The sequence below is a fragment of the Diabrotica undecimpunctata genome, chromosome 3 (genome assembly GCF_040954645.1).
Source record: "Diabrotica undecimpunctata isolate CICGRU chromosome 3, icDiaUnde3, whole genome shotgun sequence".
Classification (NCBI taxonomy): domain Eukaryota; kingdom Metazoa; phylum Arthropoda; class Insecta; order Coleoptera; family Chrysomelidae; genus Diabrotica; species Diabrotica undecimpunctata.
The window spans coordinates 77,873,022-77,891,215 of NC_092805.1; the positions used below are offsets into that span (position 1 = coordinate 77,873,022).

General features: G+C 32.1%; 1 long non-coding RNA gene across 1 annotated transcript in view; it reads left to right on the top strand.

Annotated features, from left to right (window-relative positions):
• The window catches only part of LOC140435660 (uncharacterized), a 72,365-nt gene extending 54,988 nt beyond the window's left edge, over positions 1-17,377 (top strand). Inside the window, exons 2-3 of the long non-coding RNA XR_011950221.1 lie at positions 12,143-12,231; positions 17,195-17,377. This is a non-coding gene — a long non-coding RNA (uncharacterized lncRNA). The remainder of the gene's footprint in view (positions 1-12,142; positions 12,232-17,194) is intronic.
• The last annotated feature ends 817 nt before the right edge of the window (positions 17,378-18,194 follow it).

Here is an 18,194-nt window from a genome sequence, read left to right on the forward strand (position 1 = left end):
TGTCTATGGTTGTACCATATAATATTTATAACCAATCAAATACTTTAGATTTGCGATTCTTTGTTGGCGATAGAGTTTTAAAGAGAAACTTTGTAAAATCAAGTCAAGGTGATGCTATTTCGGCAAAATTTTGCCAGAAATACATTCCGTGTACGGTTGTAAGGGTAATATCTCCTTTGGTATATGAATTAAGGGACAATTCGTCCAACAAACGAATTGGTCAATTTCATGTAAAGGATTTACTGCCTGATAACACCATCGACGAGGTTAGTTCTTCATCCTCAGAAGAAGACTAACTTAACACTTTCGTTTAAGCTAATCTCTTTCTCTGTTTGTCTTTAGCTTATTGTGATTATATTTTGCATTTTAGTCTAAGATTTTCTTAATCACCAGATAACGTAGGTACACCGCTATTTTTTGTATCTTTTGGCATTGGTTAATGACTTCTATAACTTATTAGATAATTAGTATGTATGACTTATCCATTTTTTTTGTATTATAAATGATGCACTTTATAATGAATTAATATTCTTAAGTACTAATTTTCCCAGGAGAATTACTCCTTTTAACCTCTTATGATACGAGGGTTGTTTAGTATATATTTACATATTTAGATTTATACTTATAGTTAATCCTATTACTGATAAGGAACTATGGAACTATGTTGTTACACTACTGGATCATATATTGTGTGTTATATTTTTGATATTTTTTGATTCCTTGGTATTTGTTTTGATATATTTGTTCAATATTTGCCAATTTGGAAAGATGTTGTGATTTTTTTTTATCTTTGGTCTGCTTTATTCTCACTTGTCACGAAAATCTTAAATACTCTACAATAATTTATGTCCTGATTCCATATACAGGATGGTTCTGGAATTAGTTTGGAATTTTGAAGTAGGTAAGGATGGCCGGCGTCCTTCTTATTTCTTCTTATTTATTCTTCTGAATTTTCTGTCAATGAATCTGTGAATACTCAGCTTTAGTGAATACGTGGGTTCGAGATTGTTGCTCAGCAACTGATCACTGCTGCTCAATTAGGTTCGTACTATATGTGTTTATTGCAGAGTAGGCAGATGTTTATGCCTCATAATATTTCTGGTCAGGAAATGCTCGCGACATGTCCTAACCATTCTTGTGTGATTGTCCAAATATTCCAGTTACCTTTTCACAACTTGATAGGGAAGTTTAATTAGTTCATATTAGTTATCTTACTTCAGGTTATGTTTTTTTTCTTTAACTATCCCTACACATGTCAAGTTAGTCATTTTCATTATTTAAGAGTTTAGACAAATGAGTTGTTCTCTTAGTGTAATCCCACTTCTTTCCTTATGCATAAATTGCTGTTTAGATTTAGGACTATTCCCGGATAATTCCATGCTGCGAGAACTTGTTATAAATCTACAGTTTTGTTCAAAATTGGTTGCTTGTTCTCGACATATTTTTTTTTCTATCGTTAGTAATGGTATTATAGGAAAAGTCCACCACTTATATTTTCTTAGGATTTCTATTGGGATTCTATCGGTGTCTGGTTATTCTCATACATCTGTTGTAGCTACATGCGAATACCAGCACACTCAAAATTTATTTAGCCTCTGAATTCCTTTAGTCCATTTTAGACTTTAGGTATTTATCTTTATCTTTGGTTTAGTTCAGTTACATATTACATTACTTAGTCTGAATAAGTGTGACAATGCTGCTTCACACTTTAGGAAATTTTGCTTTATTGTAATTACTTAGTTGGTATTGGCTCATATTACCGGATGAGGGTAAGAGCTAATTTATTTATTAGCATTAGTGAGAATTGGCCCTTTCCTGATCGTTCTTCTTTGGATATGCTCTATTTATAAATCTGGTGTCCATCGATAGTCCGATTTTGGATTCAGTGTCTGATTCCTCACTTATTTGGTTTATTTGGTTATGTAGGTTCGTATCACCAAATGTGGGTGTACGTAGACCTCATTTAGTTTTGAGATTTAGTATTGGTGTGAATGGGTCCATAAATCTTCCTGGTCGTTCTTCTTTGGATATGTTTTTATGAATCTGGTGTCCATTGATAGTCTGACTTTGGATTAAGCGTCCTATTTCACATTTATTTTGGTTATTACGTCTTTGATATACTTTGGTATGTTTACGATTTAGATTACTATTTGTGTTATTTGGTTTGGTGAGAATTGCTCCATAAATCTTCCTGATTGTTCTTCTCTGGATATATTACTATGAATCTGGTGTCCATTGTTAGTTCAATTTTGGATTAAGTGTTCAATTCTTAACCTATTTAGTTTATGATTTCTTTGATCTTAGTTTAGTATATCTCCGGGTGAGATATTGGGAATTGGCTCATACATTTGCCTGGTTGTTCGTCCTTGGATATACTTAGTCTTATAGATCTGATGTCCATGGATAGTTCAATTTTGGATTTAGTGCCCAATTCGACATTTATTTGTCAGCAAGAATTTAGTTGGTATATTTAGTTAATATTTGGCTTTTAAGCATATTGTCGATTGAGATTTTGATTCGACTTTCGAGTCATCTGAGTTTGTGGTGTCTGGCGCCATGACCATTCTTTTTTTTTTCCCGTGATCGTTAGTTCGTGGTTATTTTTTTTTGTGTAAACTTACGGATCAACGTGGAATGTTAGGCCAGTACACTTAGTTATTGATACTTTTAATTTTAGGAACAAAAAAAAATTTTTTTGATTAAAATTTTTTTTCCCGACTAGTAGGGGAATGTAACAGTCGTTACTTTTATTACAATTTAAATTAAAATAATAAACAATTTATATTAAAAATAAATTCAGAGATGTAGTATGGGTTGCCTAACTTTAAGTGTTCATTTGCCCATTAAGTGTGTATTGTTAATAATTTAAGTTGTCACTCTGTTCTAATTTGGTACCATTGCTGACAAGAGAGATGACAGGAGATGAGGGGAAGTGGAAAAATGGCTCTTCTTGGTTAATTAACTGTGAATTAAAAATCACTTTTGATCTATAGTTTGAAGTGGTACACAACGGTGGCAGTTAGCGAAAGAAAATCCAATTAATGCATAGAATTTCCTTCACTTCAAGAAGTTAAATATTCTAAGTATACCATAACGATTTAATTGACGGTGTTTTCGCAAACTCGGGAGGTGAAGTGAGATTTCTAGCACGGAATTGATTAGCTATCTGGTAAATAATAATTTTTTATATTATAAACATTAGAGTATTTTATCTATATCCTATTATTCAGATTCATTATTTCATATTTTAATATAGTATTTTGTCCAAGGCCATTATATTTTTACTCTATGTGAAGCAAGGTCACGCTACATCCGATTGGATGGTTTTTTTATCTACCATAATTATCTTTTTGCTCCGGTTTCTTATGCTGAAAGAAACTTTTCTCACTTCTTCTTTGATTTCTTTTTTATCAATATTGAGATTAGAAGTAACGGGGAATTGTTTTCAGCCACCTACCATGGAATTATAAATTTCCCTCAGAACATCCGAGGGAGAGTACCACTTCAACTCTATTAGAATCAGGGTCATTGGGACAAGCCACAGGGGGTATTGTCTACTCCATCCTTTTTTTTTTCTCCAGCCTGCACCTAGAGATAGGGCAGGACAGTCATCATCGGAACTGAGCCAATTAGCACCAGCTCCGTGCTAATTTCGGACCTCAAGGAGGACTTCGCTGGGACACCGAAGCCATTCGGGAGTATCCTTCCAGACAACTGTTTCACCTAGGAGGACAGTTGGTTTTTACTTCAGAACTATATATATATATATATATATATATATATATATATATATATATATATCTTGTTTCACCAGTTATAGGTTTTTTTTTATAACATATATATATTAATTAATATAACTCCCCTTGGTGTAAGGTATTGGTAAGTTTGAGCTCAAATTCTACCCAGAGATTATCTTCCATTGTTTTTTGTATTAACCATTTATTTCTTTATTAACTGTAATTATTTCATTATTAACTTTAATTATTTCATTATTTGTCTACTTAACTAATTTTTAGATTTCATCTTGTGTTATTAACTCCGGTTATTATCCCTTCAGGATAATAGACCGTTTCAATTGTTCAACTTGGCTTGTTCCCATTTATATATATTATTTTGTTTGTATGTGCATTTAGAGTTGTTTAACAATATTGTTGGTCATATTGTAGGTAAGTTTGATATATTTACTTGGCTATACGTTCTTCCAACGTTAGCATTATTTTTTGTTTAAGGTTGTTTTTTAACCTAGATGTAGGTTGTACACTCTATATCAGAGTTATTCTGTGTAATTTTCCACTTTTTATTATAGTTGTTTTCAACATTTTTTAAAATATTATGTTGTGAAATTTTCATATACTTTTTGGTAACTTAGAGATTGTCAAAATCTAAAAGTTATATTTAATAAACTTGAATTTGTTTTTGCATATAATTTTTTTTATTAATATTTCCTTACCTTTTTACATTTACAGCATTTTTGTTTATTACATCAACTTTAATTATATTAGCAGTATACGATACCTGGAAGAGTGACTGTTACTCTTTTTAGAGTATTATCCCTCTTCTGGCGCCCTCAATTTGTTTTCTTTGTTAATTTTCATTATATCTATTTATTTTTCATATCTTCTTTTCTATCCATCATACATATTTTCCTGATTTACTGTCTTTAAAAGGCATGCAAATTGGCCGTATCCATCCTTGAGTTTCTAGTGGTCATTCTCTTGCCTACATTGCTAGCCTAGCCACATTCCGTTCAATATTTTTTATTACTTCTTTCCTTAATTGTTATCTATTTTACTTCTATCAATTTTATCCCATAGATATAGACCACTCTTCTTATACATCTCTCCTCCTACACACCCCAGTATTTTGCTACATATGATTCAAACGTGAGGATGGTACATAGACGGCTCAGAGAACAGCTTAATGGATACAGGGAAACCCAGAATACTTATAAAGAACGAGATATCCACGTAATACCCTAAAGACGTGGTAAAAAAGACCCAAAAAAATAACAATAAACAAAAAAATACAAATAATACAAAAGCGTTCTGCTCACCAAAAAATAAACCTTAAGCTCTCCTAATTATTTTATACTTTTATTTAGATAGAATAAGAAAAGATAGAATTTCTTAATAAAACGATAGACGACATTAAAGACAATTTTATGAAGAACGAAGAAGGTAAGAATAAGACATGGATAGCAACAGAGATTCTGCAGCTGATACAAGAAAGAAGGAAAAAACAAGAACAATAACTCTATGTATAAAAAATTACAACGAGATATATAGAGAAAGATCAGAGAAGCCAAACAGAATGAGCTGGAGAAAAATTTCCAAGAAATCGAAATTCTACAAAGTAAATATGATGACTTCAACGTGCATGAAAAGGTAAGATAAATTACAGAAAAATGTAAAAACAGAAGAGCAAGTAAACTTATTAATGACAACGGAGAGGTAATCGTGGTCAAAGAGAATATTGATAATACTCGGATATATAATACTTGGAAAAATTACATACAAAATTTATTTTTTGATGAGATTTTTTATACCAGTCCCCAATACCTATGGAAACAGGACCACCTATACTAGTGGCAGAAATAAGAGCAGTCATAATATCACTAAAATAAGGGAGAGCTCCAGAGAATTTCTTAAACTTCTTGATGATGAATCTTTAAAGATACTATGTAAAATCTTCAATAATATCTATGACATAGGCAATATTCCAAAAGATTGGCTAGTTTCGGAATTTATTACGTTACCAAAGAAACAGGGAGCGAAAAAGTGTGGAGAATATATTCTAATAAGTCTAATGAGAAAGACACTGAAACTTTTTCTTAAAATTATACATCGCAGAATATACAAGCTATGCGAAGAGAGAATACAAGACACACAGTTTGGATTCATGAAAGGCGTAGTTACGAGAGATGCACTGTTTAGTCTACAGGTATTATTCCAAAGATGCAAAGATAGGACTTGCGATATCTACACCTGCTTTGTGGACTACCAAAAAGCATTTGACAGAGTTCAACACAAAAAAATGGTGGATGTTCTAAAAAAAGCTCCAATAGATGATAAAGACCGGCGTAAAATACAAAATTTATACTGTAACCAATCAGCCACAGTCCTTAGTCCTTCAGACTCGGTCTAGACTCAGACCTTAGTCTACAGCTTAGAATCTCAATGATCAGATGTTACGTTTTTTCTGTCTTACTGTATGGCTGTAAAAGTTGGACAATGGACTCTGAAATAGAAAAAAGAAAGATGCCTTTGAGATGTATATATACAGACGAATGTTGAGAATTCCATGGGTACAAAGAGTTACTAATGTGGAGGTACTTCGTCGCATGTGTAAACAAAAAGAATTACTAAGAATAATCAAAGAGAGGAAAATGCAATACTTGGGTCATGTGTTGAGAGGCGAAAGATATGAATTACTTAAAGTTATATTGGAAGGAAAAGTACAGGGCAAAAGATCAGTAGGAAGACGCCAAAGCTCGTGGCTGAAATACCTGAGGAGATGGTTCGACCGCTTATCCGTAGAAATCTTTTGCCATTTGGATCGCCAACCTTCGAAAGGAGACGGCGTCATGAGACGAAGAATCAGCCACAATAAGAACAAATCTTGGAGATGAACCAACGGAAGCGATCCAGATTCTGCGAGGTGTTAGACAAGGACATATACTTTCACCTATATTATTCAACATATATTTAGAGGAAATATTTAGTAAAGCCTTGGAAAATTGCGAACATGAAATCCTTTTAAATGGAGAACGCCTAAACAAAATCCGCTATGCAGATGACAAAATTATTTTTGCAGCTTAAACAGTTTGCAGCAGATAATAAACAAAGTAAATGAAGTAAGTGAAAGGTCTGGACTACAAGTAAACATATGAAAAACTAAATTATGGTCATTAGCAAAAATAAAATTAGAGACGTCCAACTGCTTATCAAGAATATACCAGTGGATCAAGTAAAACAGTTTACTTATCTTGGAGAACAATAGTAAACGAACAATGGAATCACTCACAAAAAGTAAAATATATAATAGAGAAGGCTAGGAGTGTATTCAACAACATGGTCAAACTCTTTAAAAGCCACAACCTTAATCTGGAGATAAAATTAAGGCTCCTACGATGTTATATCTTTCCGGAATTATACTACGGAGTTGACTCCTGGAAACTAGAGCGATGAAGAAAAAACTTAAAGCCTTCAAGATAACCAACGAGACTGTACTACGAATGGGAAAAGAAAGAGAACTGATGTATACGATTAAAAGGAGAAAGTTAGAATATCTCGGACACATAATGAGAAACGGCACTAAATACAGATTACTGAAAATAATCCTTTAAGGCAAAGCATTCGAAAAGCGAGGAATTGGGAGAAGAAGAATATCATGATTAAAAAATCTGAGGAAATGGTTGTCCACAACAACTAGTCTATTTAAAGCATCAGTTAATAAAATAATTATAGCCAGAATGATCGCCAATATTCGAAACGAATAGGCACCAAAAGAAGAAGATATGGTTACAGGTGGCAGCTTAGGATTGTTTCATCATTTTTATTGTTCGTTTCATCTTTTTCAGATAAACCACTGAATTTATTTTATAACTCTAACGGTTTCTGTAGCCAGTAATCACTGATTTTGGTTTGTTTCCTGGGGCTAATAGATTTATGACTTGTTAGTCTCTTTGTCCTGGAAGAAAACAACTGTCCTGGCTGCGTAACATTAGACAATGGACAGGTCGAATTTTTCGTTAAAAAGATAGGGCTTCTTGCTTGTACGAACCATAAAATGGAGGTAATGATGTACAAGGTTGTTGTTTTTGTGCATACATTTGAGCTGATGATGATTGCACATCTGCGGACTGCACATCATGATCTTGACTTCGATTATTGTAGGGTATTGGTATTGGAGTTTATCTTGTTCTTCCATCAAGTTGAAAAATTGATTTCAGGATACCATTTTATGATTTATTTATATTTTTAATTCATTTTTTATTTTTTTTTATTTTATTATTTAATATAATTTAATTTACCTACTTATTCTTAAATATTTAAACCCAACTTTGCAATATACTTCCCTGTCTATTTGAAAAATAATAAAAAATATAAAATACGTATATCTAGTTGTCTAAGTTAATGGTTTTACTATCAAACTGGTTTATTTTAAATAAAAAGATTTCTTATTAGATCGAAATAATTTTAATACTCAACTTTGTTTAAAACATAAAAATTTGCATAGAAAAATTGGTATAATATAGCCCCTTTGATCATCATTTCTAAACAACTTCAGTCGATATCTTTAAGTTTTATTATTTTTAAAACTTTTATACTAAAACTATAAATCTATTTATAATTTACCTCTATAAATAATATTACTAAATGTTTTCTAATGTTTCATAATTATAAAAAAAAGGTTTCATCTACCAGCAATAGTTTAAAATTTATTTTAAATGTTCATAAGCTAAAAATTTTTTTTTAACTTTTTTTTAGATAGACGTTCGTAGTACCACTCTGTATCTTTTATGTAGGGTCCGCAAATTATTATATATTATATTATTTTTTGACCTATATATTATTGCAAATAACTTTTAAATAATAACAAATAATAACTTTAAAACTAATTGATGGATCGATCTAAGTTGTAGGTTGCTTTTTACAAAACATAAACAATTAACTATTTTGCCCTATTTTTCTGTTTTTGGAGCAACTAATTAATATTTATCATAAGGGATCTCACGCCCTGAGAGGTAGAGTTGGCTGTTACTTCGGACGTGTACGAACTCATCACTATATAGCCCCCCATAAAATTAGTAGACCCTCGGAGATATAGTAAACTGATCACCGGCATCCTTTGGAGATTGGTAAACTCATCACCGCAGATAGGTAAACTCATCACTGGGATTTTTGCCTGGTTTCTAATGCGAAAATTGCCTCTTACCTGTTAAACTTTTCGTTTATGTAATAATTTAATAAAATCAGAAATTATTTTAAGCAAGTTGCTTTAAAATTTAACTGAGATATTAATATGTCACACGGTGTGGCCTATTAGACGTATCTGCCAATCTAAATGGTTTTGAGATCTAAAAATTTAGTTACATAGGATTTCGATAGTGAACTTTAAAATGAAAATATTTGTCAACATTTGCTATTTTTGTTTATATCGGAAGTAGTCCCAACTTCGTTATTTGATTTTCATTGCATTTTTATATTCCTCATTGAATTCTCGAAATAATTTGTTAAGCATATATTCGGTCTAAGTTTTACTGTTTTGGCGTTATTTGACTATCTTGAAAATAATAGACAATTTTGGAGAGGAAGTAAATATAAAATGTCTAAAAAATAGGAAAAGCTAAAAACTTGAGTGTGCTATTAGTGCATTGAAGTCGAAGGAAACTTAATTTTTTACACGTGCAAAGCACGTACATTTATGGCATCATTGCAAAATGCTAGATATAAAAGATAAAGTACAGTTTCCTGTACTTTATCTTTCAATGACTTGTACAAAGATCCCACAATTAGAGTGCTTTTAAAAGCAATTTTTTTACATTTTTTGGTTAGTTTTCGCCATTATTTGTAGGAGTCAGATGAGTTGTTCATTTCATTTTATAAACATCATGACAATTAACCTCAATTAGTGTAAGATACAAAATAATTTTTATTCTGTAATTTATACTAATTTTGTTTATTGTAGCACCCTGATGATGCAAATAAAGATTTGCGAAAGCTTGGTAGACTAAACAGAGTACTTCTTAACAAATAGTTATGTTTTGAAGTCTAACTGATCAGCGTTGACTACAAGGATTTATCGCTTTTTCATATATATATATATATATATATATATATATATATATATATATATATATATATATATAAGGAGTCCAATTAAGTCGGTACCATATGGAAATTTTTATTTTTAGCTTTATGAAAAAAAATTTATTTGATCTAGAACTTCAATCATCAGAATCGACTTAATTGGATACCCTGTATATAATATATATATATATATATATATATATATATATATATATATATATATATATATATATATATATATATATATATATATATATATATAACAATGTGGGAGTTTAACAATTTAATTAGAAATCTCAAAATGTAATATCAGAAAAGGTAATCTACAGCAACAAAGTGATATTATGCCTTGCCTACAAGAAACATCTTATACAGTTAAGTTAAAGAACTTAATTACGCTGATTTTTTTCTGTTTGATCAGGATGATTCGCGAAAACCAGTGCGAAACAACTAAACAAAAACGGTATAAAATTTCTACTCACCAGTTATATAACATTTATCCTTACACCCATACTTGTCGCACAAGTCCACAAAAGGCAATTCGATTTTTTTAGAGTCTTTCGCAATTGAAATTTGATATTATTAATAATCATTATTTTTTGTTCGCGTTGGCTCAAGACGTAATCAATTAGCAGTTCACTATCCATGTTGAAGAAACAAGGGTAAACGAAGATAAATTTTTCTTTTCGCATGATTTTAGGTAGCTATCAATAGAATTTTGTGGAATTCCCAAATAAAAACCAATAAATTGCAGTTGCATTTAAGACATCTGGATTTGGATTATACTGTGAAATTACCAAAAACTAGCCGTTTGCTGGGATTTTATGGCCTATACCTGATCCGGGGTGCAGGTAGGCCAGTGATCAGTTTACCAATCTCTTAGGGTCTATTTTGAAAACCCCACTTTTATGGCGGTGATGAGTTTGTACTATGTACGAGGGTATTTATGGTAATTGGTGTTGAGTTTACGTGTACCCGTTACTTCTCAGGGCGTATAAGGTTTCCCTTTTTTGAGCTGGGGCATTGTACGTTCCCATAAAAATGCAATCCTTTATCATCGACCTAGTGTCTTAATAATTATAATGTTTGTTACTTAAATTATGCAATTTAAGGGTCACCAGAGCTCATTATGATGATCTGATAGGATCGAAAACGTTCTGAAAATTTATAAATCCATTTTGTATAATTTTTAAAAATTTTAATAAAAATTTTATACCATTTACAAAAATAAGTTTCTACTTCATTATAAGTTTAAGTTTTGTTTTTATTGGTCTATTTATACATAAATAAATAAAAAACATATTGGATATCTGGATAATATAAATATCCTTAATATATATTTTTTACTTATTTCATTGAGCTAAAGATCAGAGGACAGTGTATACGAATTTTGGAAAAGTCAAAATGTAACATGCCATGTACTGCAAACATCTTAGACTGTCGAATTTCCGACGAAGTTCAACCACAATTTTATCCCTTATGTGTTTGAGAGTACTGAAAGATAAAATCAAGGTGAATAAAATGTGTGAAAACTGTAGAGTACGCTGGCGAAATTTGCGTGAAAATTGAATTTTCTTTTATAAAGAAAATCTGGTGTTTTAAAAAAAATTTTTCCGTATGCCAATTAACATATCCATAGAGTATTAATTATATTTTTAAAAATTTTTGCATAAGGACTACTGGTGTCCTAAGGGTGATAATTATGACCTAAACATGTAATGTTAATATCTGTGATTTTCTCCTTCATGTCATATGAAAATTTGTTAGTTTTCACCATAAAAACCTTTAAAAAAAAAGCATAGCGGTTTTCGTAAAAACGAAAAATTTTACCTTCGAAAACTTGCAGACAATTAGAAAAATTCGATTTTCTGAAAAACGCACCCTTGTTCAACTCTAAATTTTCTTTTATTTTTGCTTATATCGTATGAAATTTTCAGTGTCTATAAAGGCATAAGGAATAAAATCGTAGTTAAATTTAAAGATTTACTTAGTTTTTACTGACGGTGAAATCTAAAACCCAACTTAATAGTCAATTAGCAACTAAATGATGGTGGTATCATTATTACATATTATAAAATAAAAATAAATATCAATAAACAGTGAAAAGTAGTTTATATTAAAAATACTATTCGAATACTTCTTGAATACTTCTGTTAGAAAATAAAATTAAAATAATAATGGTCAAAGCTTAAATAATAAACCTTTATTTATAAAAATGTAGAATATATCTATGCATAAGAATGATGATAAATTAATAGCAGTTTGTGTAGTGGTACATACCTTTTTCTGGACAGGTTTTAAATATTTAAGGTTTTAATATTTTCTTACAGGTGTTTTATTTTCAAATGGGTCACAATGTAGCGACTGCAAAATAATTGTGGAACAAGCAGCTAAGGTGTTAAAGTCTGGCCTAAGTGATGTAAGTTTTAAGGGTTTATAAAAAATAAATAGATCAGATTTTTCCTATCCATACCTACCCATGCCTACCCATAAAAAATGGTCATCACATGACCAGTACATTGAAGTTAAGTTTCTAGATCCCTGTCACGATTGTTTCAAAATGTCTCTACCAAATTTCGTTAATCTAAAGATTTTCCTTGTAATTTTTTGTTCAAAAACTAATTCTCTCTTTGCTTTTGCATCCATTACTTATGTTTGGCATCGATAAAATAATATTATTTAAATAATCAATATAATTCGACTTCTTATATATCATTTTGAAGCAAAATATACGAGTCAGTAAGAAATTTTTAACCTTTGTTTTTCTCATTTCCTCTGTATGTAATTCGACTCCTATATATGTGAAGCTTGCTACTGCTTCAATATCGGTCGTTAGTCTAATATTTTTCTTTGTATTCTCTCTTTGTTCTTATCTGTGTTGGTATTTTTTATTAACTATGTTCTGCGTATTGAGTATGAGTATCTTGCCCATCCTCCTTGGTCGGCAAGCAATAGTTTAACCCAGCCTCAGAGACTTGCACAAACCTTAAGTGTGACACGAGGGTAATAAATTTCATTAAAGCGAAAAGGATTAACTCTTGTGTAAACAGGAATTCACCCCGTCCCAATGCTCCAGACCATCCACTCTCCCCCCTTCCGATAGCTCTCTGATGCGCTATAGAAACTCTCTTATTAGCAAAGTACTTTCAAGCGCCTCCTACACGAAATCCTATCCTGAAAAATGCAGTCAGGTCTATTCCCGCCATCTCTAATAACTTACCATTGATCTGTATTGCTTTCTCGGGCCTTGATTTCCGCTCTGGGCTACGCGCACAGTTCGGTGATGAGAATGTGGGCCCATCTTACCCGTTTTTTGGGTTTTGTTAGTATTTTTTGTGGCTTGGACCTTTTGTTAGTATTTAATTAAATTTTTGGGAGGAGTTTTTTTAAGGGCTCTCTGAAACATATAAAATCTATATTGGTAAATACACTGCCATGTCAAAGGTTAACGCGTTTTCTTCTTTAGATAGAGCTACGATTATCATCTAGATTGCATTATATTTTTGCTAATGTTTTCTGTTTGCGTCTTCTGTGTTTATATCTATGGTACACATTATACCTTAAAATCTCTTGCAGAATAGTTCAAAGACGTATCTGGACAGGTTAGCAGTTTCTATAAGGCAATTGTTGTGTGCTGCTTAAATCCGCTTATTATTGCTGTGACTTGTGTGTCCCCATACAAGAGATGCATATGTCATTATTGGTAGTATGATACTGTTTGTTAGTTTTAATTTTGTTTTCATCAATAATTTGCTTCTTTTTTCTGTGAGTCCTCTTATTACAGCTCTAGCCGTTGCTACTTTCTGGACTCTCGCGTTAACATGTGGTGTGAATGTTAGACCTTGGTCCATTGTTACTCCTATGTATTTAGCCTCTTTTTGCTATTCGAAGGGTCTGTCTTGCACTGTTAGCTGTTCGTCTGGGTTATATCTTTTGTTTTTGAAGATAGCTACTTGGGTCTTTTCTGGATTTATTGCTATTTTCGATTGGATGATCAATTTCCTATCATTTTCAATGCTGTCTGTAGATTTTTTACAGCCTTGTCCTGGTTCCTATATTTTACCGTGATTGGCTGATTAGTGTTTCGTGTTTTCTTGTAATGTATGCTGTGTATATATACTATACAGGAGGGATGACAAGACTGCTCTCTGTGGTACTTCAGCTTCCAGGATTCCGTGCTCAGATAAAACTGGTCCCATCTGACCCTGAATCTCCGGTCGGTTAGATACGGGGATGAGTTTCGCCATGGCCCCGCTGTATACATAATCTCCTATTTTGTATGTCAGTGTTTCATGCCATACTCTGTCGAAGGCTTTGCTTACATCTAAGAACGCAGCTCCTGTATATTGCTTGTCAATAAATCCAACGGCTATGTATTCTGTAAGTCTGAGTAAATGTAGTTCGATGGAATATTGAGCTTAGAATCCGAATTGTGCTTCTGGGATAACCCTAGCCTGTCTATCTCTGATTTGAGTCTGGATTGGATTACTCGCTCTACTATAAGACAACTGCTTGAAATAAGCTAATCGGTCTGTAATTTTAAGAAAATTTGTGGTTGTATCCTGGATTTCGTATCATAATTACATGGGCTTTATCTTAGTATTACGTTTGTTGTGTTTATCAGATATACAATTGCTTTCTAAGAAATACACTTCAGGGTTCTGTTGGTGATTTTGTCTGAAACAGGTGCTTTTTGGTAAACTTTTTCTGATCAATTCACTTATTTCTCTTGGTGATGTGGGATTTATTATTTCTTCTTCTTCGGTCGTTTCTAGTTCTGTTTCTTCCACTTCTTTAATAAATAATCTTTGTCTTGGTGATAATTCAGTGTACATTCACTTTTAAGAGTCCTTTTTATTACCTCGGCTTTCTCTTCTACAGAGGAAATGATTCCGTGATTTTTCATTGTAATTTCCAGTTTTTTTACGTGATTGTCCCACTTTTGGTTTTAATGTTTTATTAGTGCCTGTTTAAATGGTCCATTCAGTCTGTTTGCATTATTTTTATCTTCCTAATTTCTTGTTCTTTCTTATTTCTTTTTGCCTCTGTTTTTTTCTCTTAACATTTTTTTATTTCTTGTATAATATCTCTAAATCTTCTTCTGTGAATTTTATATTCTTTTTTAATAGCGCTATTCCTTATTCCTTCTTTTATAACGTTTTTTAGCTCTAGGACCTTTTGGTCTATTTTTTTTCGATTTTAAATTGTAGGAACATTTTCAATTCTTATGATCACTAGTTGTTTGAAGTTAGACCACTTTGTTTTCTTTCTTTAAGGTTCGAATGTCTGTTTGTAGTCCCAGGTTTTTAGCTACTACTATATCCAAATGGGTTGTTAGAGCACTTTCTGGAACGTTGGTTAGTTCGATGGTCCCAAATGCCATAGTGTCTTCGTTATTCACTAGATAATTATTTACCTAATAATTTTCTGTTTCTATTTGTAACTCCATAGCTCTGGTGTTTAGAACTTCTATTATTATGAACGGTTCTTCTAGTTCAGAAACGCACCCAGGTGATCGTTGTTCAGAAGATCTATTGGCCTTACGTATGCTGAAGTGATCCATATGCCACCTTGTCTCATCTGGAGTTTTATTGTTGTTTTATAATTGTTCCTGTAGATGGCGTATGCTGGAAACTTGATGTTGATGGTATGAGTTAATTAAGTTTCTTGTAATACTACGACATCCATTTAATGTATCTTTATCAGTTCATCCAGCACGTTTACATTTGTTCTTATGCCGCCTGAGTTTTAGGAGTCTATCTTCGGGTGTTGCCTAGCTTTTTGATCACTTCATTTACCGGTGTTATGATCGTTTTTTAGCATCATGGTCAGTCCTTTTTGTTTTTTTTTTAATTAGTATGGTCGGATGTGTGGCTAGGTTTTGTATGGATTTTTGATTTAGACGTACAATTGTCCATTGTTTCTTTTAGCTTGCTGTATTCTGTTTTCTATTACTGTCTGTCTCAGTCTTCCCCAAGCAGGTACCGTTGGGCATCCCTTATAACTTGCCAGGTTTGCCCTTGGCAATTAACGCTTTTTGCTTTGCTGGAATTTGACACAATTTGCTTCTGGGCTGTGGAAGTCCTAACAATTAAAACATTGAGTTGTTCCGTAGCTCTTTCTTTGATATTCTGTTACCACTCTCCTTTACTTGGTTGGTAATTTTCTTGATCTTGAGTATGTCCTCTTTTTCCACTGTAATTATAAACATTGGCAGGTATTTTTTCTAAGCCTTCCTTGACGTCATGTTTGTTTATGTTTATAGTGTTTATTTCATATTTCTGTATTAGTTCTATTTGTATTTCTTTAGGTTTTGTATTTGGGGGAAGTCCTCTGATAACCGTTTCCGCTTAATATATTTCACTAATGGGTAGATGATCCACACTAATTTGGTTATTCACTTATAATCTTTTCAGATATGGGTAAATTTTTTATAATCTTCTGGGTATTTTGTTTGAATGAAAGTTTCTCTTTTTTTTTGGAAAATTTATTATATTTATTTCATTTGATTCATTAAAATATGATTTAAATCTATTACCCGCTTTAATTTATAATTATACGATTTTTTAAATTAGAGTGGACAATTAGAGTTTAGAGTCGACAATAAGTAGAACTTAAATCCATATATTCATGCAATTCGGTGGTGACACGGAAAATTACAGGGTATCACCGTATTTTACGTTCATTTATTATCCAAAATATCCTTGTTGCTTAGCTGTTAATTGCTTTTTATGTATGTAACGTATACGTATTCTCACTTTTGCTCTGGTTCTGCTCATGATATTTATGTTATCTGCATATGCTACCAGTTGGACTGATTTATTAATAAGTGTGTTGTTTCTACTTTCCGATGTTTTTCTAACTACATATTCTAGTGCAAAATTAAACAATGTTGGTGCCAGCCCATCATCCAATTTTAGTCCTTGTGTTATTTGAAATGTGTTATGTCATGGTGTATCTGTATCTGCCACTGTGTCCGTCATCGCCAGTCGAATGAGCCTAACTAGATTGGACAGTATTTTAAATTCACTTGGTATGTTGCATCAAGTGTGTCCTGTTTATTGAGTCATATGCCTGTTTAAATATTATAAACGTCATATTCCCAGTCTTTGCTTAAGACCTGCTGAAGCGTGAATAATTGGGCGATGGTTGATCTTCCTTACCTAAATCCTGCCTATATTCTCCAATGATCTTCTCTACCTGGGGTTGTAGTCTATGGTTAAGTATTATACTGGTAAATATTTAATATCAATAACACAGTAAGGAAATTCTAGTACAACTGGAAGTTACTTTACATTTCTGAATTTATATTCCATTCTAGACAGTAGCATACAAACGCAGGACACTATTTTTATTATTATTTTAATTATTTTTATTTTTAGGATCAAATTACAGCAATAGGTAACCTTGCATGTAACCTTGCCCCACCCCTTGCAAAACGTATCTGTAAAGGAAGAGTTCGTGACATATATAATACCATTTACAATAGTGTAGTAAGCAAAGGAAATTCGCCAGAGGCCACATGTAAACAAGCAGATTTTTGTTAATGAAATAAAAATAATTTGATCTAATGTATATTTTTTCTTAAAAATCATTATTAATGTAGTCATCGGAGTATACGGTCCAGAAAATAACAAGCCGTAAAAACCTAAAAAGAATCTACAAGTAGTAGATCAAGTCAGATGGAAGATGATAATATTGGGGGATTTTAACGCTCGAATAGGCAATCAAGTAATACCCGGAATTAAGCAAAAACATAATGAGAATGTTAAAAAAAAATGGAGAACTAATGAAAAACTTATGCACGCATAACGAACTTAGAATAAACAGCACATTTTTGACCAGAAAGACCAACACAAGTATACATTAAATAACACCCGTGGACAAAGATCTATGATAGATTATATTATAACCAACATAGGTATAAATCTATTAAAAATAATTGTCATAAGATGCCCCAACTCCACTGATGTAGTTAGCGACCATAGCCTACAATTATGTAAAATAAGAATCATCATAGAATACTTTACACCCAAGCGAGCGGTGCCTACACAAACAAAAATCAGAGTAGAAGGACTAAAACGGAATCCACGGAATACTTATACAAAAAAAAATATCAGAGAAGGTTTCTGGGAATGAAATATTAATAAACGATAATATCGAGGAAAGCTGGGAAAATCTCAAAAATAACATAACTAACACAGCAACAGAATCACTTGGAGAAAAGAAACTAACGAACACTGACATATCAAAAAAGAAAATCCCATGGTTTAGAGAGGAAGTGAGGACAAAATTTGAAGAAAAGAAGAAAGCCTTTTTACAACACAGAACACAATAAATACAACAGGCATACCACCATTATAAACGAATTAGAAATGAAAC